Source organism: Plecotus auritus, assembly GCF_963455305.1.
Source record: "Plecotus auritus genome assembly, chromosome: 3".
In the NCBI taxonomy this organism is placed as follows: domain Eukaryota; kingdom Metazoa; phylum Chordata; class Mammalia; order Chiroptera; family Vespertilionidae; genus Plecotus; species Plecotus auritus.
This window is the reverse complement of record NC_137772.1, coordinates 132,221,165-132,248,232: the sequence shown is the minus strand read 5'-3', so window position 1 is coordinate 132,248,232 and position 27,068 is coordinate 132,221,165. Positions and strand designations below refer to the sequence as shown.

Sequence of the window (27,068 nt, the reverse complement as noted above, 5' to 3'; positions counted from 1 at the left end):
TAACCAATCATGCCTAGTTAATGAAGCCTCCATAAACCCGAAAAGGACAACCAATGGGAGGCGCGGGCAGCAAGTGAGATGAAGCACTGAGGCTTCCTCCCCTTTGCCCTCCTCAGCCTGCTGGTGCTCACCTATGCGGTGGTCAAAAAAGAAAGACAATTAAATTATTAAAACTTCTAAGAGGAGCCGAAACCGGTTTGGCTCAATGGATAGAGCGTCGGCCTGCGGACTGAAGGGTCCCGGGTTCGATTCCGGTCAAGGGCATGTACCTTGGTTGCGGGCACATCCCCAGTGGGAGGTGTGCAGGAGGCAGCTGATCGATGTTTCTCTCTCATCGATGTTTCTAGCTCTCTATCCCTCTCCCTTCCTCTCTGTAAAAAACCAATAAAATATATTAAAAAAAAAAAAAAAAAAAAACTTCTAAGAGGAAAAAACAACAACTTCTAAGAGAATTCAGCAAGCAAACTCAATTACATTCTTTTATTTTTAATCCTCACCAGAGGATATGTTTATTGATTTTAGAGAGAGGAAGGGGGGTAGAGAGAAAAACATTTATGTAAGAAACATCAGTTGGTTGCTTCCAGTTTTCAGGAATTGAACCCACAACCTAGGTATGTGCCCTGATTGGGAATTGAACCTGCAACCTTTTGATGTACGGGATGATGCTCCAACCCACTGAGCCACCCAGCCAGGGCTCAATTACATTCTTTTATACCAGAAATAAGATATTGGACAATATAATATTTAAAAATACTCCATTTAGAAAGTAAAACCATAACTTACCTAGTGATAAATCTAAGAATAGATGAGACCTTCATAGAGAAAATCATAACTACTTGAAAGACAAAACACCTAAGTAAATGAAGAGGAAATGGTATGTTCATAATTGGAGAAATGTAAAGATGTTCAATCTCTACAAATAAATCATAAATTCAATTAAGTTTTTATTAAAATCCCACAAGATTTCGCAAAACTTAAGCTGATTCTCAAAATATGTGGAAAACCCAAGACCATTCTCCAGTTGTCTAACTCATTGTCTTCACTCTTCCTTTCCTCTCCTTGGCTTCACATTTTGCCAGACCCATTCTACAAATGTTTTCATCAGGGTTCTGACCTGACCTCTTTGTTTTAAACCCTGTACATACTCCGTGGGGGATCACATGGCTTTATAATCCTACTACATGTTTTTGATTCCCAAATCTGTATGTCTTTCCTGAGTTTAGGCTTTATTAGCAAATGCCTCCCAGGCAACTCAAATCAGACATCCCCAAAGTTCCTCAAACTCAACGTGTCCAAAATCAAATTTGTAGCTTGCCACTGAGTCCTGTACCTCCTCCTCTCCCAGGAAATGACACCGCCATCCATCCAGAGACCAAAAACCTAGGAGTGTATTTTGACCTTTTCCTCTTATCTCCCATAAGCAATGACCACAACCTGTCTTTCTTTCTCCTAAATGTCTTATTGAACCCACTTTTCTTTCTATCTCAGAGTCTTAATCCAAAGCTTCCACCAATGCTTACCTGGATAACTATGCCCACTCCACCCAGTCTCTAAGATCTATTCACTGCAGCTGGAATGATTTTTTTCTCTCTTTTTTTAAAAAAGGAAATGTTTTTACTGATTTTAGAGAGACAGGAAGGGAGAGGAAGAGAAATAAACATTGATGTGAGAGAGTAACATCCATTGGCTGCCTCCTGCACAGCCCCACTTGGGATGAAGCCCAAAACCTAGGCATGTGCCCTGAATGGGAATTGAACTGGCAACCCTTTGGAACATGGGACAAAGCCCAACCAACTGAGCCACATTGGCCAGAGCTGAAATGATTTTTCTACAATACAAATCTGATCATGTGATTTCCTCTACTGTTTAAAATCTTTCAATAGCTTCCCCATGATGTCAGATAAAATGATATACTCTGTAATGGGACTTGAGAAGGCCCTTCATCAACAGATTCCTGCTCTTCTGCCATACCTTCCATCCATCTGCAACATCCTCTTGACTTCCTTCTTTGCACCCATCCCCAACCTCCAAACTCAATTACCTAAATGATACCCTCAACATGCTAAGCTCTTTCTCCACACCTGGAAGTGCTACCTGTAACTTTTCTCCCCATCCCCCTTCTTTCACCTGATTAAGGCCTGGCCAAAATGTCACTTCCTCTGAGGGGTGGGGGGAGGGGTCAGCCTGGATTAGGCACCCTCTTATGTGCTCCAACAGAGAGCCCTGTGCTTCTGGCAGCCTAGCTGTGCTTCTGGTATCCTAGCTGTGCTTCTGGCATCCTAGCCATCATCCTAAGAAAGATTGGTCTCCTTCACCACACTTCAGGCACCATAGGGACAGGGATGGTTATCTCTTTCCTAGTAAGTCCAAGCACATCACACAATGCTAGAGAACAAAAGGATAAACATATGAATGGATATCTCGTAAGTGTTCTTTGTGAAATAATGATTTCTCTGTAGGGAGGAAGAAGTGTTTGTTCTGTGTTTAGTGTCAGAAAATAAAAGAAAATCTCCATAAATGTCTGGACATTGGCATACCAGTGGGAGAGCATGAGTTGCTGTAAATCCCTAGGGGATTTACTCTGGAGGCTTGTAAAATGGAAGTGTGATGTCTGGGAATCAAGAGACTGGTTTTGGTTGCAGTTCTACAAGCACTGTGTGACCATGATCAATCCCTCCATTTCTCTGGGCCTCAGTTTGCTCATTTATAAAACTAAGATGAGGGTTTGCTCCCATTGTGATCAAAGATTCCTTCTGTCCTAGAAGTAGCTATGGCTCACATTCTTGCTCACACCCTCCATGTCCTCAGGGAGCTTGCCTATCCGCTGCTCGACATATCCTGCAGACTTTCACCTGTGGCTTTGCTCAGAGAAGGCTGGGGAACTGACCTGCCATGAAGAGATGTTCCATATGATGGTCAATAAGATGACATGTTAACCTGTTTGGAGCCTAACAGTCAGTACTCAATTAGAGCTATACTGTCACCATCACCACCCTCACAATCATTACTAAGCTATAAATAAATGCCTCAACTAGAAGATCTAAAGCCCTAAATGGATCTGATAGGTACATATATCTTAAGCCTTAGTACCCAATATTAATTGATGTTAATTAATTACTATTAACATCTAAAGCTTCACATGATCTGGCTTTCGCCTAGATTTTCTGCTAGGACCTGACACTAAACACAGATGGAGAGTCCAGACCAGGTGGAGCATGCTGTGGAGGCCAGAAAGTTAGGAGAGATTCTGCGTGAGCCCCGCTAAGAGCCAGAGGCTATGGTCTCCAGGCCTGTCCTTCACTCAAGCTGTGCTAGACCAGCAGATGAAATGAACATCCTGGGTTCCTGCAGAAGTTGAGCACAGGGCAGCCCAGCAGAACACCAGACCTGGGGAGAACCAGACTTGAGCCAGACGCTGCCCCATGAGGGAGGTTTTCTGAGGACCTGAACTCTGTGTCCCCAGGATTGGGTCTGTCCCAGCAAAAGCAGGGCAGCGGGTCACCCAAGGCCCTGGGCCACGGGATTCATTACCGAAATGGAGTTGCTCCCAGCCCTGTGTGGCCTGTTCCCATCTCCTGGTCTAGACTCTCCCACCCTTATCGCCCACAGCCAGGCCTGGCAGCTAGCTAGTTCCCTCACTAGGCAAACCTCCCATATAGCCTGTCCCTCAGCTAGGAGAATGGGGGGGGGGGGGGGTAAGCCAATATCAGTCCAGAAAAGGATCCTCACTCCTCTCCTCCTTCCCCAAGTGTTCCACAGTGACCCTTGGGGCCTGCCAGACTGAGAGCTGGAGGGGGGGCTGGGCTGGGGAACAGATGGCATCATTAAGCCTGGGCCATGTGCCATGACCAGAGGAATAAAAATAATCCCTGACTTGGCTCCCAGGGCCTGGCCACTACCCCACCCTGTTCTGCCCACTACCCACCCAAAAGGCTACCAGATAGTCCACCCAATGCAAACTCTAGGCCCAAACAACACTCAGCTCCATCCTAGGGGCCACAGATGCTGGTTACTCAGGAATTTTCAGAAGATTCATGAACTTATAGGCTTTTATTCCAATTTTTCTAATAATGAGAACAACAAGTTCCTCAAAACCCCATTCAGGACAGGAAAGGAAAATGGAGAAACTGAGGCTTAATGATGGCAAATAATTTGCCCTAAAAAACTGGCGAAACCAGACCTCAGACCCTGAAGTCCTGTCCCCTGCCTGGTCCAGGGCTGTGTCCTTACGACACCCACCTGCTGCTCTCAAAGCCCACCTCCTCCTTCGGGAGTCTTCCGCAGCCATCCGTGATCTCTAGGCCCCACCTAACTCCCACCAGCCTCTAGAGCAGCCGTGGGCAAACTACGGCCCGCGCGGGCCGGATCCAGCTCATTCGGCTGTTCTACCCGGCCCGCGGAGCCGAAAGAGCGGAGGGTTCTCTTGCTCTCCCCTCCGCTCCTTCACCAGCAGCAGTGTTAACATGGCAACGTCGGGAAACACGGCCGCAGCTCCTTCTTCTGAGTGGGCGGATTTATATCCGCCCATTCAGTAGAAGGAACAACCTCTCAATCTTCCAGAGGCTCCTTGTAATGCCATCACCCTGGGAATGCGTAGACACGTTATCGTGGTGATGTAGGGAGACACGCCCCTGGAGGGCACAGTATCAGAGCATTAGCTAAAAAGGAAACCAACAACACTGTTCCCACTGAAGTTGATCTTTTAAAGACCAAAAACCTTTCAACCCAGTCTACATTGCCATCTACATCTACGTCCCAGGCATAATTTGGAAGTTGCACTAAAGAAAATGTTTAATTTACTGTTTACACATTTTGTTCTTTTCTATTTGTTTTAGTTTTAAATTATTTTATTATATTTAAGTTTAATTTGAAAGGCTTTTGTACCTTTCCTATGTTAGGCAATTTTATTTTGCCTTTGCCATCTTCAATATAAGGTATGTTATTGTGCTATGATTCCTCCATTTTTTGAAGTTTCAAATTATAATAATTAGTGTTTACATTCTTCTTGTTAAAATGTTTGAAATGAATAAAACTATTGAAATAAATAAAAAAAAAGACCGTACCCTTTTATGTAATGATGTTTACTTTGAATCTATATTAGTTCACACAAACACTCCATCCATGCTTTTGTTCTGGCCCTCCGGTCCAGTTTAAGAACCCATTGTGGCCCTCGAGTCAAAAAGTTTGCCCACCCCTGCTCTAGAGCTTCCAACACGCAACTCAACACATAACACTGGTCTGAAAAAGTGACTGCACCTTGTTCACCTGTTTCCCCACTGGACTGTGAGCTCCTTGAGAACATAATCATTTCTCATAGATTAGCACCCCCCAACACTCCTGCCTCAGTGTTGAGAATTTAGGTAGTAGATGTCATCCTTAAGAAATTGATTCTTCCACTGATCCCCTTTCCTTGGTCAGGAACAAATCTACTACTAATTTCCTTTAATACAATGTTTCTAACTCCTTGGGGGTCAACACATATACTCCTATATAATAAAAGCATAGTATGCAAATTGTCCCCTCCACCAGGAGTTGGTCTGGGAGTTCAACCAGGGGGTGGGGCCGGCCGGTGGAAGGGAGGGAGGCACCGGCCGAAAGAGCAGAGGGTTCTCTTGCTCTCCCCTCCGCTCCTTCACCAGCAGCAGTGTTAACATGGCAACGTCGGGAAACACGGCTGGCAGCCGCTAGGGACCCTACCAGTGCATGAATTTTGTGCACTGAGCCTCTAGTAACATTATAACCTCCTCCCTATGCTCCCTCAACCCAAATTGGAAGTGATGGCCAGTGATACTCAGAAAGTTTGTAAGACTGGCCTAGTGTCATGTAGAAAGTTAGAAAGAGACAATTAGGAGAGAGCCTGAGTCTCCCTCCCTATTATGAAGATAAAAATGCTCCTCTTCTCCTCACTGATTCCAAGAGCTCTGGGATCTAGGGTAAAGGTTCCAGCCACATCAGGATTCTCATGAACTATGGGCTCTGAGATCCTGCCCACTGATACTTCAGCTTTCAGTCTGCTGCTTCTCTCCTATGGCCCTCTGAAAGAGCTACATCCTTCACCTCAGTGGCTCCTATAACTGAGAAGCTTGACGGAAAAAGAGAAGTTGAAGTTTCCTTCCAGGAGACCCATCCTAATCTTCAAAATACATTTGTCCCAGAGGTATAAAGCTGTAGAAGGCAGGGTGGTGGCTAAAGTAATTCAGAGTAGAAGTAGGCCCCTCTGTCTCAATCCCAGACCAGGAATCCTCCTTCAGGATGGTGGACTTATCTAAAAGGCTTGGTTATCAAGGCCAGGAGTCATGTGTCTGAATCCTAGGTGCTTTGACCAATCTAATATAGCTGTGGCTATGGAACATCTACACCAAATGGAATGTGGATCTTCACCATCCAATTCATTTCAGAGCAGAGACAAAAACTGCTCCTCCCATTATTATCCTGACTATTGCCATCGGACTAGACTCTGGAGATTAAGCCAACTGAAGCAGAAGTGCAAGCTCCCTGATTGTGGGGTGATCTCTGAGCTTTCACTGCCCTGACCTCATTTCTTAAGTAAGAACAAGAGGGAATATCAGGAACAGGAAACCCCAGCCTTCTTCCAGACTCATTCCCAGTCTTCCTCCAGCCCCCGTGGTCTCCTCACCACCTCCTAAACCCCAAGATTAGTCACACTGTTTTCCTGCTTAGGGTGAACCTTTGTACTTATGTAATTCCTGACACCAGTCCATCAGTAAATATCTACTGAGGGTAGGGGAATAGGGAAATGCTGGTAGAAAGGTACAGACTTTCAACTACAAGATGAATAAGTTCTAAGGATGTAAAACATGGTACTATAGCCAATACCACTGTATTGTATAACTGAAATTTGCTAAGAAAATAGAACTTGAATGTTCTCAACAAAACAAAAAAATATATAAATATAATATATCTGAGGTGACAGATAAATTAACTAGATGAGGGAAATTCCTTTAATAATGTATGCATATATCAAATACTAGATATACACTTTAAATATCTTATCATTTTATGTCAAGTATACCCCAGTAAGCTGAAATTTTGCAAAATAACAAATTTTTTTTTTTTTTAGAAAACCATCTCTTAAGTACCTATTCCTAGACTAACCTCTGAAGAAATGGGTTCAGGCCTTTAGGGGCTCAGGCCCAGGGATGAGGAATCTTTTTTCTGCCAAAGGCCATTTGGATATTTATAACATCATTCACGGGCCATACAAAATTATCAACTTAAAAATTAGCCTGCTTTAAAAAAAATTAGCCTGCTGTATTTGGTCAAACATTCAATTGACTCACCCCTAATGCCTTGGCAGAGCCAGACCAAATGATTTCTCGGGCCTCATACGGCCCACGGGCTGGACATTTCCCACCCCTGATTTAGACAGAGGGCGGGAGGCTGGTACAGACACGCAAACACCTAAGTGCTCAAAGTGTGAGAGGCATCTGGTGGAAGCAGGTACCAGGCACACAGCTCCACCAAGGCTTGCCTCTGCCCTGAAAGGTCCCCTGGCCTCACCCACAAAGGCCTCAGGACTGTAACACCTGCTGCCTCAACTCCTCATTAGGCCTCCTCAGGCATCTTCTGTCTTCCATTCCAAGTCACTGTATTCCTTGCCAAGTATAGCCAGGGCTTTCTTAGGACCAGGGAAAATGTGCATGCCCCAAGGTTCCTAGGAGATTGGCCACTTTGCTGTAACTCAGGAGGTAGAGGAGGAAAGGAGAGGACAGGGGCCTAGAGCCAGAGAGAAGAACCCATCCTCAAGGCAGAGCCGGGTCAGAGCACAGAGCCCACCTCCTCAACTCAGTGATGCCTCCCCCTCGTGCCTGCCCCCTCTGCAGGACAGGCTGGGAGAACTGACAATCATAGGAAGGAAGCCTAGCTATTGGGAGGTACCCAGGACACTGAGGGACACAAACATTCAGCTTATCAGAGAGAGAATAATTTTAATATTAAAACTAGTAGCTACCATTTCTGAAGGCCCACTCTGTGCCTGGCACTGGGCTAACATCTCCTCTAATCCTCCCAACATCACCTTGAGGTAATTAGTACCACCCCGTTTCAGATGACAAGACCAGAGCTCCTGGGGTGAAGGGCTGTGCCCGAGCCCCAAATCGCTAAGTGGATGAGCTCAGCTCCTTCCCCAGCAAACGGTCTCTCACCCACCACAATGTTGCTCTGATGACTTTACAAATAGTTTTGTGGACAAAAGGAGGGGAGTGGTCTGAGTCTACAGCATGTGGGACTTAAGTTAGATGTGAAGAATAATAGGGAGGGGTACCAGACCCTGACTGACCAGCAAATGGGAGCTAGATGCATTTCTCTCTGTGGATGCGAAAGTCTTCCTGACTTTTCTCAGCACAGACCCCACTACCCCGCAGCCTCTGGGGAAGGTCCCAGCTGGGAGGTGTGCGGTTTCCAAGGTTGGTGTAAATGAAGAAAAACCCCAGAGGAAACGTTGCCCTCCAACTTACAGGTGACATGCCTTGCCAAAAGGCCCCACAGCTAGTTGAAACAGGGACTAGAACTAAACCTCAGCCCTGTACTTTGCTGCTACACAATTACAACTCCCATGAGCAGCATCTGGATGCCTCTCAATGAGGAGGAGAGAGTTGGTTCCCAGGATGGAGAGGAGCAGGTGACTGACATGCGTGGTTAAGCAGGTTCCCCAGCCAAAAAAAATTCCTCCCTGCTTATTTTCATGCCTCACACCTCACCATTAGTGCATTAGCCCTTTGAGTCTTTCATTCATTCATTCACTCATTCAAAGCTGTATATGGAGCACCTACTATATGCCAGGCATTGGGTACCAAGTCACGTATGACATGGTCTGCCCTCAACTCCCTTCAATCTAGTGGGCAACAGGGGTTTAGGGTTCTCTGTGAAGATGTAAATACAATTGACCCTTATTATTCAAAGAATATTCAGAGTCCATATATGCAAATTCTCCTACTCACTAAAATGTGTAACCCCTAAATCAATACTTGCAGTGACTTCCTAATCATTTGCAGACGTGTACATGTGCTGAACAACCGAAATGTAAGTCACACACGTTCAGCTGAGTTTGGTTGAACAAGGCTGCACTCTGCCTTCTGGTCTCAGCTCACACACGATAAACAAGTGTCCTTTTTGCAATCTACTTAATGCCACATTTTTTGCACTTTTGTGTTTTTTGTTCTTAATTTTGCTGTTTACAATGGTCCGAAGTGTAGTGCTGAAGTGCTGTATAGTGTCCTAAATGCACAAAGGCTGTGATGTGCCTTATGGAGAAAATGCATATGCTAGATAAGCTGTGTCCAGGCATGAGCCATGTTCTGCTGGTCGTGACTTCAAAAGTAATAAATCAAAATATATCTATATAATAAAAGCCTAAGCAATTGTTAGGGTGGAATGACCAGAACAACCGGTTATTATGATGCGCACTGACCACCAGGGGGCAGACGCTCAATGCAGGAGCTGCCCCCTGGTGGTCAGTGCACTCCCACAGGGGGAGTGCCGCTCAGCCAGAAGCCAGGCTCACGGCTGGCAAGTGCAGTGGCGGTGGCAGGAGCCTCTCCCGCCTCCGCGGCCGCGCTAAGAAGCAGCAAGCCGAGTGGTAAGGAGCAGTAAGCAGGCGGGCAGTAAGGAGTGAGGGGTCCCAGAATGCGAGATGGTGCAGGCCAGGCTGAGGGATGCCCCCCTCCAGCGCAAAAAAATTCATGCACCAGGCCTCTAGTATTAAATAAAATGTCTTTGAACAGAGAGAGACATGTCTAAAGGCACCAAGATAGCCAAAAGGTGGAAACAACCCTTTCCCATCAACAATGAATGGATAAACAAAATGTGGTACAGTATATCCATACAATGGAATACAGGAGACAAAGGAAAATGGCTGATTTACCGCTAGAAATGAAAAGAGATGAGACAGGAGAGTTCCCAGGCCAGAGGCAGGCAGTCGTGAAGGATGAAGGAAGGAGAAGGCAAGGAGGAGAAGATAGCAGCCCAACAGAGAAATGGGCTGGGCGGGGCTGGGCTGGGTCATGTACTCAGCTGCAAAAAACTGACCCCAGTGTGACGTTAGAAGGCTGGCCAGGGCTTGCTGGAGGCCAGAAAAAAGGCATTCTCAAAAAGTCACAAGCCTAGGTGTCACAATGCCTGAGTTCTCACCACCAGAGCACCCTTCCTTCACTCTGAGTGGTGCTTCCTCCTCTCCCAACAGTTGTAAAGCTCTGCGAGAAGCTGGGGGAAGCTCGGCAGGAGTCTGGTTCACTGTGAAGAAAGTTCAGCCCTGGTCGGTGGCTCAGGTGGCTGGAGCATCATCTGTACACCAAATGGTTGCAGATTCGTGTCTCTCTCTCTCTCTCTCTCTCTCTCTCTCTCTCTCTCTCTCTCTCTCTCTCTGATTCAATCCCTGATTGGGCACGGACAGGAGATGGCTGATAGATGTTTCTCTCTCTCTCCCTCTCTCCCTCCCTAAAAAATCAATAGAAATATATTCTCAGGTGAGGATTATTTTTTTAAAAAGAAGGTTCAGAGTAGACCCTGAATTAAAATCTGCCTCTTCCCAGTAACTTATTTAACCTCCCTAAAGCTTCTGTCTCATCTGTCAAACAGGAGGAGACCCGCCATGCAGAAAGATGAAGGGTTAAGTGAGACACATAGGTAATTTACGTGCATACAGCGCTCGCACCACCCACTATCCCTCTCTAACCTCTTAGTGTGTAGGCATTTATCACATCTTATTTCTTGACAGAATAAGAATGGGAAGGGGGTAACAGAAAAGAAGGCAAAAAGAGGGCCCCACAGTCCTACCCGGTGTAAGATGTGTTGGAACCACAGCCACAGAGAGCAGACCCGGGCAGGTCTGGCCTGGACAGGAGAGGGCTGTGGGGCAAAGACTCAGGCCTGGGCTCAGATCCAGGCTGGGCCTCATGCTGCTCATGCTGGCCTGGTATCCAGTATCCCTGGGCAAGCTACTCCACGCTTTGAGCCTGTGTCCTCCCAAATATAGTAAAGAGGTAATAATGTTACCTCCTCATGGAACTGTCTTTTTTTTTTTTTTTTTTAACTTCTGTGAGTTTTATTTATTTATTTATTTATAATCCTCACCTGAGGATATGCTTATTTTATTTCATTTTTTTTTTTTTGAGAGAGAGAGAGAGAGAGAGAGAGAAACATTGATCAGTTGCCTCTCACACTCACCCCTACTGGGAATCAAACCAGCAACCTAGATATGTGCCCTGATCAGGAATCAAACCTACAACACTCCAACCAACTGAGCTACCCTGCCAGGGCCTCATGAGACTGTCTGGGGAATTGAGTTCAATCATGCCCACAGACACAGGCACAGAGGCTGGATCTCAGAAGGTCTCCTCAAACATCTGTGGTTATTGGAGGGATGGTGGAGGGAGCAAGAACCAGTGTGAAGCAATTACCTCTGGGAAGCAGTAGAGAAGAGAGGAGCAGAAGGAATGAGGGGCAACAAGAGGAGGGATAAGAAAATAGGTGGAGAGGAAAGCAGGCCAGTGGGAGGTATCTCAACAGGGAGGGGCCATGGGTGGCTCAGAGATGAAGAGAAAAGGAGGGAGATAAGATTCTTGAGTAGATATAGACCCCAAGCCCTTGGGGTAGCAGAGTCTCTATCCATTCCCCAGCTCCACACCCAGAAGGGCCAGTATCCTACCCATCACCTCTCCAGAAGCTGGGACAAGGGAAGCTCCCCCCAGCCACTCCCTCTGAGCAGCCAGGGATGTGGGTGTCTGAGGGCCTAGCCCTAACACATCCAGGAAGTGGGTCACAGCACGTGGGTGTCCACAGACCTCCACGCTCACCCCACCCTGTGGCCTGCCCTGGAGCCACCAAAGGGGCTGATGAAGCTGTGATGAAACAAGCTTCAGGCCCCAGCATAGTGCCTGTCACAGCAGCCCCTCTGAACAGGCTCTGAAAGGAAGGCAAAACAGTCTCCACGCTCAGCCTGGCCACAAATTCATGGTGCCTCTTGAGCCAGTCACTTCCCTTCTCTGGATCTCAAAGTCCCCACTTCAAAGAGAAAGGATGGGTAAGTAGAATATTCAGTGACAATATGATGAGCTATCAAGCCATGAAAAGACCGGGAGGAACCTTAAAGGCATATTGGTAAGTCAAAAACAATCTGAAAAGGGTACATATTGGATAGTTGCAATCATATAACACTCTGGAAAAAACAAACTGGAGACAGGGAAAAGATCCATGGTTGCCAGGGAACTGAGGAAAAGGAGAATGAATAGGTGGAGTACAGGGGATTTGAGGGCAGGGAAACTACTCTGTGTGATACTGTAAGGGCGGATACATGCCATTACACATTTGTTAACACCCACAGAATGAACAACACAAAGAGTGAACTCTGATGTAAACTATGGACTTTAGTGTAAGATGTTAATAACAGGAGCAAGTGGGGGAGAAGGGAAGGAACTATCTATACTTTCTGCTTAGTTTTTCTGTAAGCCCAAAATTGCTCAAAAAAATAAAGGCTATTAATTTACAAAACAAAACAAGCCCTAGCCGGTTTGGCTCAGTGGATAGAGCATCAGCCTGTGGACTGAAGGGTCCCGGGTTTGATTCCAGTCAGGGGAACATGGCCAGATTGTGGGCTCGATCCCCAGTGGGGGCCATGTAGGAGGCAGCCGGTCAATGATTCTCATCATTGATTTTTCTATCTCTCTCTCTCTCCCTCTCCCTTCCTCTCGGAAATCAATAAAAATATATTTAAAATAAATAAAAAACAAAACAAAAAACAGAGGTGAGGAGAGTAGGTCTTGCATGTTTTTTCTCCACAGGGCCTTTCCTCAGGGTTCTAAAATAAAGCAAAATTTAAGAAAGTGCTTCACTTTAAGTAGGCCTGTCCTATGAAAATTCAGATCTCAAAATAGATAACTGAGCCTTTGCCTGACAGGACTTGCCACTGAATCCTGTCAAATGGCGATCCCTCTGGAAATTGACAGAACTAGAGCTCATACACACACACAGCCTGCTGCTCACCAAATGCTTGTTTCTCAGACCTGGGGTGCATCTGCCTAATCAGTTGCTCACCCAAAGAGACAAGACTATGCCCCACCCTGCCAGGACCAGAGGGTGCACCCACACCTGGCACCCATGCAGCACAAGGCACTCCAGGTGGGGGCTCTGAGTGTAGGCCCTGCTCAGGGAGAAGCCAGGCAGGGGCTCTCTGTGCCGGGGAGCAGCCCTCCAGCGCCCAGAGCATCAAGGGGCCTGGGAGCCCGCAGGGCTCTGGGGCAACCAGCATTAGCAGCTCCAGGAAAGCAGGGCTCCCTCTTCAGCTCTGCCCACACTCCACCTCTAGGCCTTAATCATCTCTGGAAAAGGCACGTCTCAGGGAAGAATGAAGACCCCAGCATCTGGACAGTGCCAGAGCTCCCAGGACACAGGAGTGGACAGGATGGACTGAGCACGGACAAGAGGCAGAAGGAGCAGCCATCCTACCCTTGGTCATTTTTCATAGAAATGTTCTTCCATCTCAGAGCCACTTTGCTCAGACAGAGATAGACATGAAGATTGAGATGCTCTAGAACAGTGGTTCTCAACCTTTCTAATGCCGCGACCCTTCAATACAGTTCCTCATGTTGTGGTGACCCCCAACCATAAAATTATTTTCGTTGCTACTTCATAACAGTAATTTTGCTACTGTTAATGAATCATAATGTAAATATCTGTGTTTTCTGATGGTCTTAGGTGACCCTGCCAGCAGTTCTCAACCTGTGGGTCACGACCCACAGGTTGAGAACCGCTGTTATAGAGCAACGAAAATAATTTGCCGAAACCGGTTTGGCTCAGTGGATAGAGCGTCAGCCTGCAGACTGAAAGGTCCCGGGTTCGATTCCGGTCAAGGGCATGTACCTTGGTTGCGGGCACATCCTCAGTGGAAGGTGTGCAGGAGGCAGCTGATCGATGTTTCTCTCTCATCGATGTTTCTAGCTCTCTATCCCTCTCCCTTCCTCTCTGTGAAATATCAATAAAATATATTTAAAATAATAATAATAATAATAATTTTATCGTTGGGGGTCACCACAACATGAGGAACTGTATTAAAGGGTCGCGGCATTAGAAAGGTTGAGAACCACTGCTCTAGAAGTTCCAATGGCCCAAAGCCCTGAGACCCTTGGCTGAGGTCACCATCACAGAGGACCCACCCTGACCCAGAAAATACACCCCACTGATTCTCTCTTGCACCAGCTACACTCCCACCCAGTGGCTTACCCCTGAAGGCCTGACAAATGCCCCACCTCCCATTCCAGAATGCATGGTCATCCAGTTTGGAAACAAGGCCATGTAAATGGCTGATACCCAGGCTGGGCACAAGCATTTGTTGTTCTATATGGGACCAGCCCAACCTGACCCAGCCAGCCATGCGGAATAGACCAGGCACAGCCAACCAGACAGGGAGATGCCCAGCAAACCATGCTCTATGGCGAGTGCTAAGCCAGGAATAGACTTAGCCAGGGCCTTCCATGAAGGCCCTGTTTCTTCCTACCTTTTGCATAGGTCAGTCTCTAGGTGTTTCCCCCACCCAGCCCCCTGCCTCATCCAAGCCCCACATCACCCTTGAAGAAAGGTCAAGGGTTATGACACCAAACTCTAAACCTCACTCTCAGGGTCCCTCACACACATCATCTTCTTTTGGAGATTTTTCTCCCTAAATGAGTTTTCTCCAAAAAATTTTTTTAAAACATGTGTAAATCACACATCTGACTTACATGCAAAATATTAAAGAACTCAAAAGAAAACATAGACAAAAGATTTGGATTGACACTTTACCAAAGATGTTATATGAATGGCAAACACCTGAAAAGATGTTCAACATCATTAGTCAGTAAAGAAATGCAAATTAAAACCACCCTGAGATTTCACTACACACCCATTAGAATGGCAAAAACAAAAAGAAGCCTGATATACCAAGTGCTGTTGAAGATATGGAGCAAAGGAATGCTCATGCTTTGCTGGTAGGAATGCAAAATGGTATACTTTGGGAACAGTTTGGTGTTTTCTTAAAACATTAAACACACAAGTGTCATATGGAATACCATTCCCAGGTATTCCCACTCCAAGAGAAATGAAGGCCTGTGTTCACATAAAAATCTGGACATGAATGTTGACAGTAGTTTTACTCTTAATTGGCAAAGGCTAGAAACAACCCAAAAGTCCTTTAATGGGTGAATGGATGAACACACTGTGGTGCACCATCCACACAATGGACTGCTACTCAGCAAAAGAAAGGAATGAATTCTTGATACACACAACTTGAATGGATCTCAAAACATTTGCTGAGTGAAAGCAGCAGACTCAAAAGCTACATACCGTAGGAGTCCGTCTGACTTTCTTGAAAAGGCACAATTACAGGAGTGCAGAGTTGTCCGGGATGGGCTTGGGGGAGGGGTCCTAGAGGGGCAGCACAGAAGGGCACTGTTTGAGGAGACAAAAGTTCTCCTCTTGACTGTGGTGGTGAATACCCAACTATATGTATTTGTCTAAACCCACAGAACTGTGCACCACAGAGTAAATTTTGCTATATGTAAATTTAAAATTACATTTTTAAAAAGTCCTCCTTATTCTGCCCAGAGGGCTCAGCTTCAATCTACCTCTTCCATAAAGACCAATTATCTCCATGACTATAGCCCTGAAATTTCTATTTTTTTCTGTCTTCCCAGATTTCTCTCTCTCTTCCTTCCTCTCTTCCTCTGTCCCTCTCTTATTTATACACAGCGCAATCAAAACCCTACCCATCCCTGCCCGGCCAGCATAGCTAAGTGGTTGAGCATCAACCTATGAACCAGGAGGTCAAGGATTGATTCCCAGTCAGGGCATGTTCCTGGGTTGTGGGCTTAATCCCCAGTGTGGGGCGTACAGGAGGCAGCCAATCAATGATTCTCTCTCATCACTGATGTTTCTCTCTCCCTTCCTCTCCATTCCTCCCTGTAATCAATAAAGAAAAATTTAAAAACGACGCAATAAAATGTTACTATAAATATAAAAAGTTTAAAAAAAAAAAAACCCTGCCCTAGCTGGTTTGGCTCAGTGGCCAGAGCGCCAGCCTGCGGACCGAAGGGTCCCAGGTTCGATTCCGGTCAAGGGCATGTACCTTGGTTGCGGGCACATCCTCAGTAGGGTGTGCGCAGGAGGCAGCTTATCGATGTTTCTCTCTCATCGTTGTTTCTGACTCTATCCCTCTCCTTTCATCTCTTTAAAAAATCAATAAAAATATTTTTAAAAAAACCCTATCCATCCCATAATGCTTGCTCAAGTGACTCCTCCTCTGTGAAGTGTTCCCTGACTCCTCCCAGTTGCATCAGAATGAATCATCTTTACCAGGCACCCCCTTGTTTGTGCCTCTAATTAGCCCTTCTTTCATCTTACAGGTTGTCAGTGTATGCTTTCAGTCTGTCTCCCCTCTGGATCACAAGCACCAGGTCTTCCCTCCACATTCCCCACACTGCACCTGGCACAGTCCAGGCACACAGTGGGTGCTCTGACACCACAATGGATTGGCTGAGGCCAGGTGCAAGCAGAGGGGACTGATGCCAAGAGCACTGGGCTGGCAGTGCTGGGCTGGCAGTGTTCTGAGTGGGGCATCAGAAGCCACTGGTACTTCTCTTGCACAAGCAGCACCACTACTGCCCTTCAAATACCAGAAGTGACCTCCGCTCCATTCCAACATGAGGTCATTCAGTATACGATGGAACATTTCTGAGGACGCTTTTGCTTCTTCCTCCATGCCACCCAGCACAATTCCAAGCCCCAAGCAGAAAGATGTTCGGCGCACACCTGTTGAAGGACCGGAGCCTCTCTTGTCATCAGGGTGCGTCATTTCTCACTTCCAGAAGGCCCTCTTTGCAGCAATAGCAGGTCAGGTCCATCTGCTCTAAGACAAGTCCGTTATGTAGAACTCCCAGGCACAGGCACAGTGTACCGGTAACACCACAGGATCACTCTGTGACTGGGTTTTTCCAAGCACGTCACCAGCCTCTCTGTATAAATTCTAGCTTGTCCAGGGTTTAAGGACCATCTATAAGTGATTTATTTGATAAAAACGTATACAGTGATTAGTATTTGCCAGGCAAAAAACTAAGCACTTTATAAACAATAACCAATTTAATCTTCACATAAACCTCATGAGGTTGGTTCTACTAATATTATCATGCCCATTTTGCAGAGGAGAAAATAAGACACACTGCAGTTAGATAACTTGCTCCAAAGCTATCCTGTCCAAACTTAGCCACTAGCTACTTGTGGCTGCTGAGCACTTGAAAAGTGGCTAATTCAAATTGAGATGTGCTATTAAAGTGTAAAAGAATATATGCTAGATTTCTAATACTTTGTACGAAGAAAAGGTAAACTATCTCAATTGTTTTAAAGTATTGATTATATGTTTAAAAATATTTTAGGTATAGTAGTTTAATAAAACATATTAAAATTCATTTTACCACTTTCTTTACTTCTTAAATGTGACCCCTAGATGACTTAAAATTATATATCTGGCTTATGCCATATCTCTATTGGACAGCACAGGTCTGGAATCTGTGCTCCATGCTGGAGCCATCTTTCCCTGCCCTCGCCTCGGGGTGCAGCCTGTCCCTAACACCTGTTCATGCAGCTGGTACAAAGATGATGGGGAGCCATGCAGTAACTCCCACATCTCCCCTTTCTGTCACCTCTAACTGCCTGGACCCTGCCCCACCCCACCCCCATATCTCTCAGCCTTGCCTCCAGCAGGAATTCCAGAATGTCAAAGTGGGAAAATATCTCCCACATTGACTACTACAATCCCTACTTGCTGCATGTGGAGAAACTGAGGCCCAGAATGGATGACCTAGATGTCATCTGGTCCAATTTCCCACCCAGTGCAGAGACCTCCAAAGCATCCCTGACGAGTTCCAGGTAATGAAATTCTATGTAGTTCTAGGTGGTACTACGTAGTGAAACTGACTTAGAGCAGATGGAGCTGACTTACTATTGCTGCAAAGAGGGCCCGCCTTCTGGCAATGAGAAATGACACACCCTGATGACCGGACAGGTTCCAATCCTCATCTGCCCTCTGCTAAGACACAACACCAGCAAGCTCCATACTTAACAGGTCATGGTGTATCCACCCTCCAAAAGCCGAGGTGACTCCCAAGGTGGCCCGAGCAGCACAGAGCTTAGTGGACTAAGGTTCTTCTGACACAAACCCTACCACACCACTAGGCACAGATTTGGCTTAATGGGGCGGTGCGAAGACTCAGATCGACCTGGGTTCAAACTCCAACCCAAGCATTAATCTCTGTGTAACTTTTCTCCTCTTCTGTGCAGTAAAGGTTAAAAAACAAAACAAACAAAAAACGAACCCTACTTCACAGAGATTAAAGGAGATGATGTAGGCAAAAATGTCTAGAATAACACCTGGTACCTAGCAGGCACTTCATAAATGCTCATTTCCCTTCCCCTTCCTTTGTCAAATGAAAGCCCAAATATGTTTTCACCAGAATTGATAGTTCCTATTCTATACTCATATAATTGATGTTCTGAACTTAAATGCAGGATTTTACACTTAAATCTGTTAGAGTTCATCTTGAGGAAAGTGTTCACATTGCTAGATAGCAAGTAATTTTTAATGGCTAAAAGTTGAAAACAACTTTTAAAAGTATAGTAGGGTACAGTTAAATAAACTAAGGGGCATTCTGCCTGGCCAAGTGTGGCTCCGTGGTTGAGCATTGACCCATGAACCAGGAAGTCACAGTTCACTTCCCAGCCATGGCACATGCCTGGGTTGTGGACTCAATCCCCAGTTGGGGGGCATACAGGAGGGAGCCAATCAATGATTCTCTCTCATCCTCAGTGTTTCTATCTCTCTCCTCCTCTCCCTTCATCTCTCTGAAAAAAGAAAAAAAAGAGAATGCACTTAGTCTGTGCCAGGTTTGTGTTAAAAAATAAATTTAAAAAATTAAGGGGCATTCATATAATGTAATATTATTAAGACCCTTACAATTATGGTTTTAAGTGATTTTTTATGACATGGGATATTGCTCACTGTATAGTATTCAGTAGGAAGAAAGGAGTATAATTGCAATTATTTAAAATATACAGTTTGCATGAACACAAATCTGGAGAGACCTTTACCAAAATACTGACTGTGCCCATCCCTAAGTTGTGGTACTATGCACCATTTTGTTTCTCCTTTAACCTATAAAGGTTTTCTACAATGAGCATGTATGAGTTTTAACAGGCAAAATGTTTTTTAATTTCATATTTCTGCTTAATTTCTGCATTCTAGTCAATTAAGATTATTTAGAATCCTGCTTGCTGCCTTAAACACCCACAGAATCTATAGAGGATGAGAGAAGACAGCTCTGAGACATATTGCTGGAGACCTCCCCCCAGGGTAACCTTTCAACCAGGTACAGATCCATCGTACTGCTGTATCAGCCAAATCATACTTACTTCTCTCAAACCTAAGAAAATCATTAGACTCAAAGTTCTTACTGAACATTCCTCCATCCAAACTATATTATTTTCCAAGACTTGACAGAGTGAACATGTGGTGGCTATTAGTTACCTCAACTTCATTTTGAAGTCCCCATAGATTTTTTGTTCCAATATCTGACCTGGAATTTGGGGGATCAACAAGAAGCCAAACAGCCTGCCATTTCCAGGATCCCCATCTTGCTACACTGAAGAAATAAGTCAGGGCAGCATTTGTTATTTTGCCACTCTTACCTCCTCCCAGACCCTGGAGTGATTCCGTGGTCACTCCTACAGCTTCTCAGGACCCCAAAAACCTGACCTGTAAGAGTCTGGTAACCTGAACTCAAGAAAACCAAAGCAACTCAGTGTGGTCTGATCCTCTTTTCTCCCACAGTCCTCCTTAACCTTTTCACAAAGTCTGTTCTACCCTCACAAAGATCAAGGCAAGATAAGAGACTCTGCCTCCCAGAACATTCCACCACCTGCTTCAAGCAGGAATCTCCCCCTGACTGTCTTGTGTCTTCTTGCTCTGCCTGTGCCAAAAAAAAAAAAAAAATCCCTTTATGTTGTCCAGCTGATCCAGGCCTGTTGCTTCCCCACCCAGAGCTCTGCCCACTGCACAAATTGCCTCCCCAGTCAACTATTACTCAAGGCTTAACGCCAAGATGGAGATCATCCAGGAAGAAACAAAAGTAGCCTTTAATCCAGCCAGAAAGATTCATGCAGACATCTCAAGGGGCTTGAAGGGAAGGGGAAGACCTGGCTCTGGCAGGGGTGAGCTGGGCAGCAGTGGAGGCTGTCAGGTATCACACACAGTGCCTTTGTTAGTAAGACACAAAGCAGAATGCTCCGCCAAATAATGGACTCTAAGCAGCTCAGGTTTCACTGAGTCAACAGCCCCCTTAAGAGGAGAGGCCCACCCTATGTGTCATCAGCCCCTCCCCAGTGCCCTTTGCACTGATCCCAACACCCTGTCCTTCCTTTCGGCCGGATATGCAATCCCATCCCCCAGGAGGGTCACCCAGCCTTAGCACAGCTCCCATTTCCTGCCCCTGGTGACTCCTCTGAAGTCTATTGTTCCCATGAAGTTTGGGTCAAAGGAAGTTGCGTTCCCACCCATGGGGGCCCGCCTACCCTCAGCACCGCCAAGGAGCTGGCCCACACCACAGGGAGCCAGGCCCATCCTCCTGCCTTTCCGTGAGCCTGCCAGTATTAAAGACAGGAGGGGTGGGCACAGATCTTAGGGACTGGAGTTTTAGTGGGAAAGTTTCCAAAGAGCCAGTCGCTACAAGCTGAAGGCTCCAGGACCATGTCACACAGATGATTAGAATCTCCCCAATATCTAAATGGAAAACCCAAAAGTAAGGGAAGAACTGTCATTTCAGAAGAGGTCAAAGCAAATCTGGAATTAAAACATAGGAGAGTTGGGGCCCTGGCTGGTGTTGCTCAGTGGTTGAAGCGTGGGCCCACGCAGGGTCACGAGTTCAATTCCCAGTCAAGGGCATGTACCTGGGTTACAGGTTCAATACCTGGTCCCAAGTCAGGGCTCGTGTGAATGGCAACCGACTGATGATCAATGTGTCTCTCCCACATTGACGTTTCTCTCTCTTTCTCTCTCTCTCTCTCTCTCTCTCTCTCTCTCTCTCTCTCTCTCTCTCTTTATGTCTCTGTCTCTACCCCTTCCTCCTTCCCTCCCTCCCACTCACCCTCTCTCCCTTCCACTCTGTAAAAAAAATCAATGGAAAAAAATATCCTCAGGTGAGGATTAACAAAAAAAATTTTTTAATAAATAAAATAAAACATAGGAGCCAGAAACTGTGCTGCCAGGAACAAGGCCCTGCCCCCACCTCCACCTGGGCCCCAGAGCGGTTAAAGTGAGGGGGGAAAGGGGGGACGGAGAGCAGCTGTTCAGCTCCAATTTCAGGGCTTTAAAGGGAGCTCTCCTCCCAACCCCTGCCAACAAAGGGTCATGGAGGGCAAAGGAAGACAGGCTAGGTAGAGCCATCCCTACAAGTCCTGAATTTCCCAGGACTGACCAGAACAACAGGAAAGTCAGCGGAGCAAAGTGGTGGCCCATGTCCTTCACCTCCACCGGAGAAGGAGAGAAGCCACAGATTAGGCAAAAGGTATTGCTCTGTGACAGTCACTAGCACAAGACTCCAGAATGGAAACCACAGGAGACAGTGATAATCTGCATCCCAGGAGACCTTAGAAAGATAGAGACCTTCTCCACCTGGCTGAGTCATGTACAGACCAGCAAGGAGAATGGAGGGTGCATTTTAAAGACCTCTTAAGGGCCCCTTCCAGAGGTGGCATTCTCAGATTCCACAGTTCTGTGCTTTTTGCTGGTTTGGAGAGGAGTATTTCTGCCTCCTAACAACCTTATCTGAGCCACAAGATGACAGACGTCACCCAAGTCAAACTGTTGCGGCTCCACCCCTGTAAGATGAAGGTGACTGGGGGTCTGAGCATTGGGATCCACAGAGCGAAAGACAGAATGCAAAGTGAAAACAGGGGGTTCTAGTCCCAGGTCTGCAACTCATTGGTTGTGCAAGTTTAAGCAAGATACTGTCCCTCTAGGGACCTCAGTTTCCCTGTTGTTATTTTTTAAAAAAATATATTTTTATTGATTTCAGAGAGTAAGGAAGAAGGAGAGAAAGAAACATCAATGATGAGAGCATCATTGATCAGCTGCCTCTTGCACACACCCCCACTAGGGACCAAGCCCACAACCCTGGCATGTGCTCTGACCAGAATCTTACAGTGACCTCCTGGTTCACAGGTCGACACTCAAGTACTGCCAGGCCAGTTTCCCTGTCTTTAATATGAGGGAGCGCGATGCTGACATTAGAGTGCCCAATAATGTTCAACAGGTTTACCCTGCAGTCAAGGCAAAACTGGAATTAGAACATAGGACTTGGAGGCAAAAGCCCCTGTGATGAAGCCTGTCCCCACCTGCGCCTGGCCCACAAGCTATCCTGATTCCTAAGGATGAAAAGCATGGTACAGGGCCTGGCCTATAGTAAACGCTCAATTCAGGTTTGCTGAATAAACATGAATGAACAGGGCAGGGTCTAGCAACAGATGTTCAGAGAAGGCCCCAGGAAAAAAGAGGTTCCATGCTGAAATAAGCTTGGGGAGCATTGGCTACTGAGTCCCCAGGAAATGCCACGCACTGTGCTAGGTACTTTGCAAACATCTAAATTTCACAACAAACTTTTTGGATGTATATCAACTAACCCCCTCCCATATTACTCTTCAGAAAACAACCTGAGAGTCTCAAACGTAGTGAGGTAATGGCCAGCATGGAACACAGGAATGTCTGACCACGAAACCTGTACCCTTTCCACACTATCAATGCTGCCTTTAGACCAGACACCCTTGAAGCCCCGGCCACACACCTGGCCTAAGAAGGTTAAGAGTGAGGAGGGTCCCACCAGAACATTTGCATCCTCGGAGTGCATGGAGGAGCAGTGACCAGAGTTCCCATCCCAATGAGAGTGTCTTGTTCCTTCCTTCCAAGAAACCCTAAAAAATATGCCCACATCAACATGTTGTGGGAATGCAGAACCCTGAGGTCAGTCTGCCTGTGTGCCCTAACCCCCACCCCACATACTATGTCACTTCCCCTACCCAGTTCACTCCTTGAAAACGTTTCTGATAGTAAAACTCCAAATGGAGAGAAAACTGAAAGCAAAGCAGAAAGAGATGAGGCAACTAAGACACCCAGTGGGGTCTCCTCCTGCTCAACTAGCAAATCTAAGGCAGCCCTTCCCTCCCATGCTGGCACTGTAGCATTCACGAAATGTGCTAGTCATTCTCCTTGCCACAGGAAAGTGTAGGATGGAAAGTTGTAAAGAATTAAGGGTTCATCCATTGGACTGCATGGCAGCCCCAAGGAGAACTGGACCAACAGAAAGTAGTTGTGGCTGGCATACATGGATTCCTCTTTGTCCTCGGGGCCAACTTTAAAAGTGTTGTCTCTACAAGTCTCCAGATTCAAATGGTCTCCTCCCCATAATCTTCCCCAACTCTAATGATCAATAACCCATCCCATCAACAAGTGACAAAGATCTCAACTTCCTTTGGTCTTCCACCAACTTGTTCTCTACTGTTCCAGGCAAGAACAGAACCCACTCTCCCTGGGAAAGAGCTTCCTTCCAGCTCTGCCCAGTCCAGGGGAACGGTGCCTGGGGGCCACACGCTGTCTCTGGCCCACAGTTACGCACTGAGGAAGAACAGTCATGCCCCAAACCAACATCCTCACAGAAAAAGACACACTTAGAAACACAGTACTTGGACACTCACACTTTCAGACAGACAGCACTTTTCTCAAGTGGAAATATACTCAAACAAATACACCTACTAGGCCAAATTGACTCATGTGAAAGATACCACCTCACATACACGCAAAGCTAAGAAGACAGGACAATCAGACTACTTCACATGAGCTCACCAGAACACCCTTTACACATCTCTGCACAGAGAGGGTGTTACTGAGAAATGTTTGCTTTGAGGCTTGGGCGCCTCCAGTCCCCATCAGGGACACAACAGGCTTCTCAGCCCTGTAGAGCAGGGACCTCAGTACAGGTCCCCTTTGCTCTCCCAAAGCTTAGCACTTAACAGCCAACACGCCTACCTCCAAAAGGACCCAGCAGGATAAGAGGCGTGGATGCCGGGCCTCTTCCATCGCCGGGGTTCTCAGTTCTGCCTCTGGTCTTTTCAGCTCCCCACGCTCCCTTTTCCCAACGCCCCTCGTACCTCAGCCCGACCCTGCAGTCCGCAGAGCCTCCACGTGCCCGCTCTCTCCCTAGTCCATCCGGGTCGGAGCGCCTCGCGCGCCCCTCACCCCGATGCCTGCCCGCAGGCGAAGGGCTAACCCTCCCTCACCTCCCCGCGCCTTACCGGTACCAGAGTGAGGGGAGGTGCGGTGGCTGCGCTAAGCCAGTTCCACGGAGTCCGTCCCGTGCGCCAACTCTTGAAGCCGCGGCCCCGCCGAGTTCCCGAGCGCGCGGCTCTGGCTCTGCGGGGACCGGAGGGGGTCAACGCGGAGACCCGGCCCCCGCCCGGAGGCCGACCCGCTGGGCGGAGAGGAAGGCGGGGCCGCGAACCGGGCCGCCCCGGCGCACCCGAGCCCAGCTCGCCGCCACCCAGCGGCTTGCGGAGCTGCGCGGCGCGGCGTGGAGGGAGGAGTTTTCCCAGAACGGGACTGCCGGGAAAGCACGGGAGACCCCTATTCCAGGAGCGGTGAGTCAACGGCCCAGAGGAAGGGAGCCGGGGAAACGGGCCGGGGCCGGGGCCGGGGCCGGGGCCGGGAGGGCCGGGAGGGGCGGGGTGGGGGGATCAGGAGCGGGGTCGGGCCGCCGAGGGAGCGGGGAAGAGAGGTTGCGGAGCCGGCGGGAGTCCGGAGTCCGGGGCGGGAAGGGGCGAGCGGAGCGCACGGCCGGGGTGCGGTGGGCCGGGCACTCACCTGGGGTACCCGGCAGCAGGCGCTGGGGCCGGAGCTGCGGGCCCTCCCACCCGCTGCCTGGAGTTTGAAAGGAGGGAGCCTGGAATGTGCGGAATGAGGGCTGGTATGAGCTGCGCGCAGCTGAGGAGGGAGCTGGAGGGAGTGGCAGCCCGGGCCCCTCGGGGTGGAGTCTGGGACGCCGGCCAGCGGGGGAGGGAGCCGGGCGGGAGAGGGGCGGAGGGCGCGGAGCTGACGGCCCTGGTACGCCGACCCCCAACTTTGACTTCAGTTTCTGGATCCGGCCTCCGTTGCTCCCCGCCCACAAGCGTTCCTTTTGATCTCTCGGCCGGACTCTCCCTCCTCTCCAAGCCCCCGGTTCCTGCCCCTCCGGGCGGAGTGACCGTCTCTAAAACAGGGGCAGAAAACCTTCCTCTTAGCCAGAGCGAGGATGTCTTGTGGGTGAGACAGGGTCCGCATACGCGACTAGCCACGGGCTTCGCAGCCGGCCACCCTCCACGTCTACGGACGACATCCCTCCGCACAAGTCCGGGAAAGGCCGGGGCAGAGGCGGGCTGCGGGCGCGGGCAGGAAGGGCTGCTCCTTCCCTGCGGCTCCCACCGGGGACATTCACTCCGGGGAACCAGGAAGCAGGAACTCCGGGCTCTAAGTCCCAGGCCCGCGGCCAGTGCCCCCGCGCGTGCCCTCCCGGCATTAGTCCTTCTGTCGTTCTCTTTTGTCCCTCGCCCATCTGCAGAGATGTCACTACAAAGAGTAAGCACTCTTTGGAAAAGGAGTAACTCAATATTTATTCAACAGGTATTATGTGTCCACCAGATGCTGTGAAAACAATGAAGGATAAGACCTCAGCACCTACCCTGGAAGAACACTGTCATAACGTGGGAGTCTGGGTTTTAAACAAACACACCAGAAGAATTTAGTATCTTGAGAGATGCTAGAACCTCACTGAGCTCCTGTTTGGAAGTCTTCAGAACACTTTGGTTTAAAGTAATGTGTTATCACATACCTCTGTCTTCCACCTTGTTGGGAGGGTGAAACCAAAGGAGTTTTGGCTTTTCCAAAAATCAAATCCAACCTTTTTGGGCTGTTGTCACTTAGCTTTGAATTTCGATGGTTGTCCAGATCTTATCTCCCTCATCAAACAGAAACTTCCTTGAAGACTGAGTAAATGTCTGATTTATCTCTCACCCAGCACCTATTTGGTGTCTGGGATAGATAAGTACATGAAAAATATTGAAAAAATGAAAAATGCTATCACAGAGGATATTGAAAAGAAAGTGCTATAAGTGCCAAAGTTGTTTCTACAAGAAGTATTCCAAAGATGTTTTGAACCATGAAAGCATCACTGGAGGAAATATCCAATCTCATAAGGGAAGAGTGAAGGCAGCAGCTCTCATTAGCATATATAAATTCTGGTATGCTTGTTAAATAGTGAGTCACAGGAGGACCTGGCCACACCTCATACACATGAAAAGATTGCAATACAGGACAGTATATAGGCATTAGCCCTTTAATAATCATTTGTTGAGTGTCTGTTGACTGAGCACCATGCTAAGTGCAGGGGTGGGTCCCTGCCCTGCCCTCAAGAAGTTCACAATCTAGGTAGGAAGATGAGACAATTATAAAGTTCAATGGAAAACCAAAGTAAGGAACACTGAAATTCAAGTTACAGAGTGGACATTGATCTAGCTCTTGAAGGATAAATGAGAATTTACCAAATTAAGACTGGAGTACTGACTGGCCTGTGTGGCATAGTGGTTAATTGTCGAACTATGAACCAGGAGGTCATGGTTCAATTCCCAGTCAGGGCACATACCCAGGTTTCGGGCTGTATCCCCAGTGGGGAGCATGCAGGAGGCAGCTGATCAATGATTCCCTCTCATCATTGATGTTTCTATCCCTCTCTCCCTTCTTTCAGAAATGAATAAAAAATTTTTAAAAATTTAAAAAACGACTAAAATAACCACAAATGTATGGTACAGAGGGGTGGTTAGGAGAAGTCTTGTAAACTAGTGTGGCTAGAGAATAGGAGCTGGGGAGAATAGGTTACAGTAAGTGAGTGCCATGTTGTGAAGATCATTGGACTCCATGCTGAAGAGTTTGGGTATCAAAAGGCCCTTTACACATG

The 27,068-nt window shown here is 47.4% G+C and overlaps 1 protein-coding gene across 3 annotated transcripts in view; it reads right to left on the bottom strand.

Annotated features, from left to right (window-relative positions):
* TEAD4 (TEA domain transcription factor 4) overlaps positions 1-24,684 on the bottom strand; it is a 73,524-nt gene extending 48,840 nt beyond the window's left edge. The window contains exon 1 of one of the 3 annotated variants that reach the window (XM_080662714.1): positions 24,379-24,684. The gene's annotated coding sequence lies outside the window, so the exon portion shown is untranslated. The remainder of the gene's footprint in view (positions 1-24,378) is intronic. The other 2 variants (XM_080662713.1, XM_080662712.1) reach the window with 2 other exon arrangements.
* Between the last annotated feature and the right edge of the window lie 2,384 nt (positions 24,685-27,068).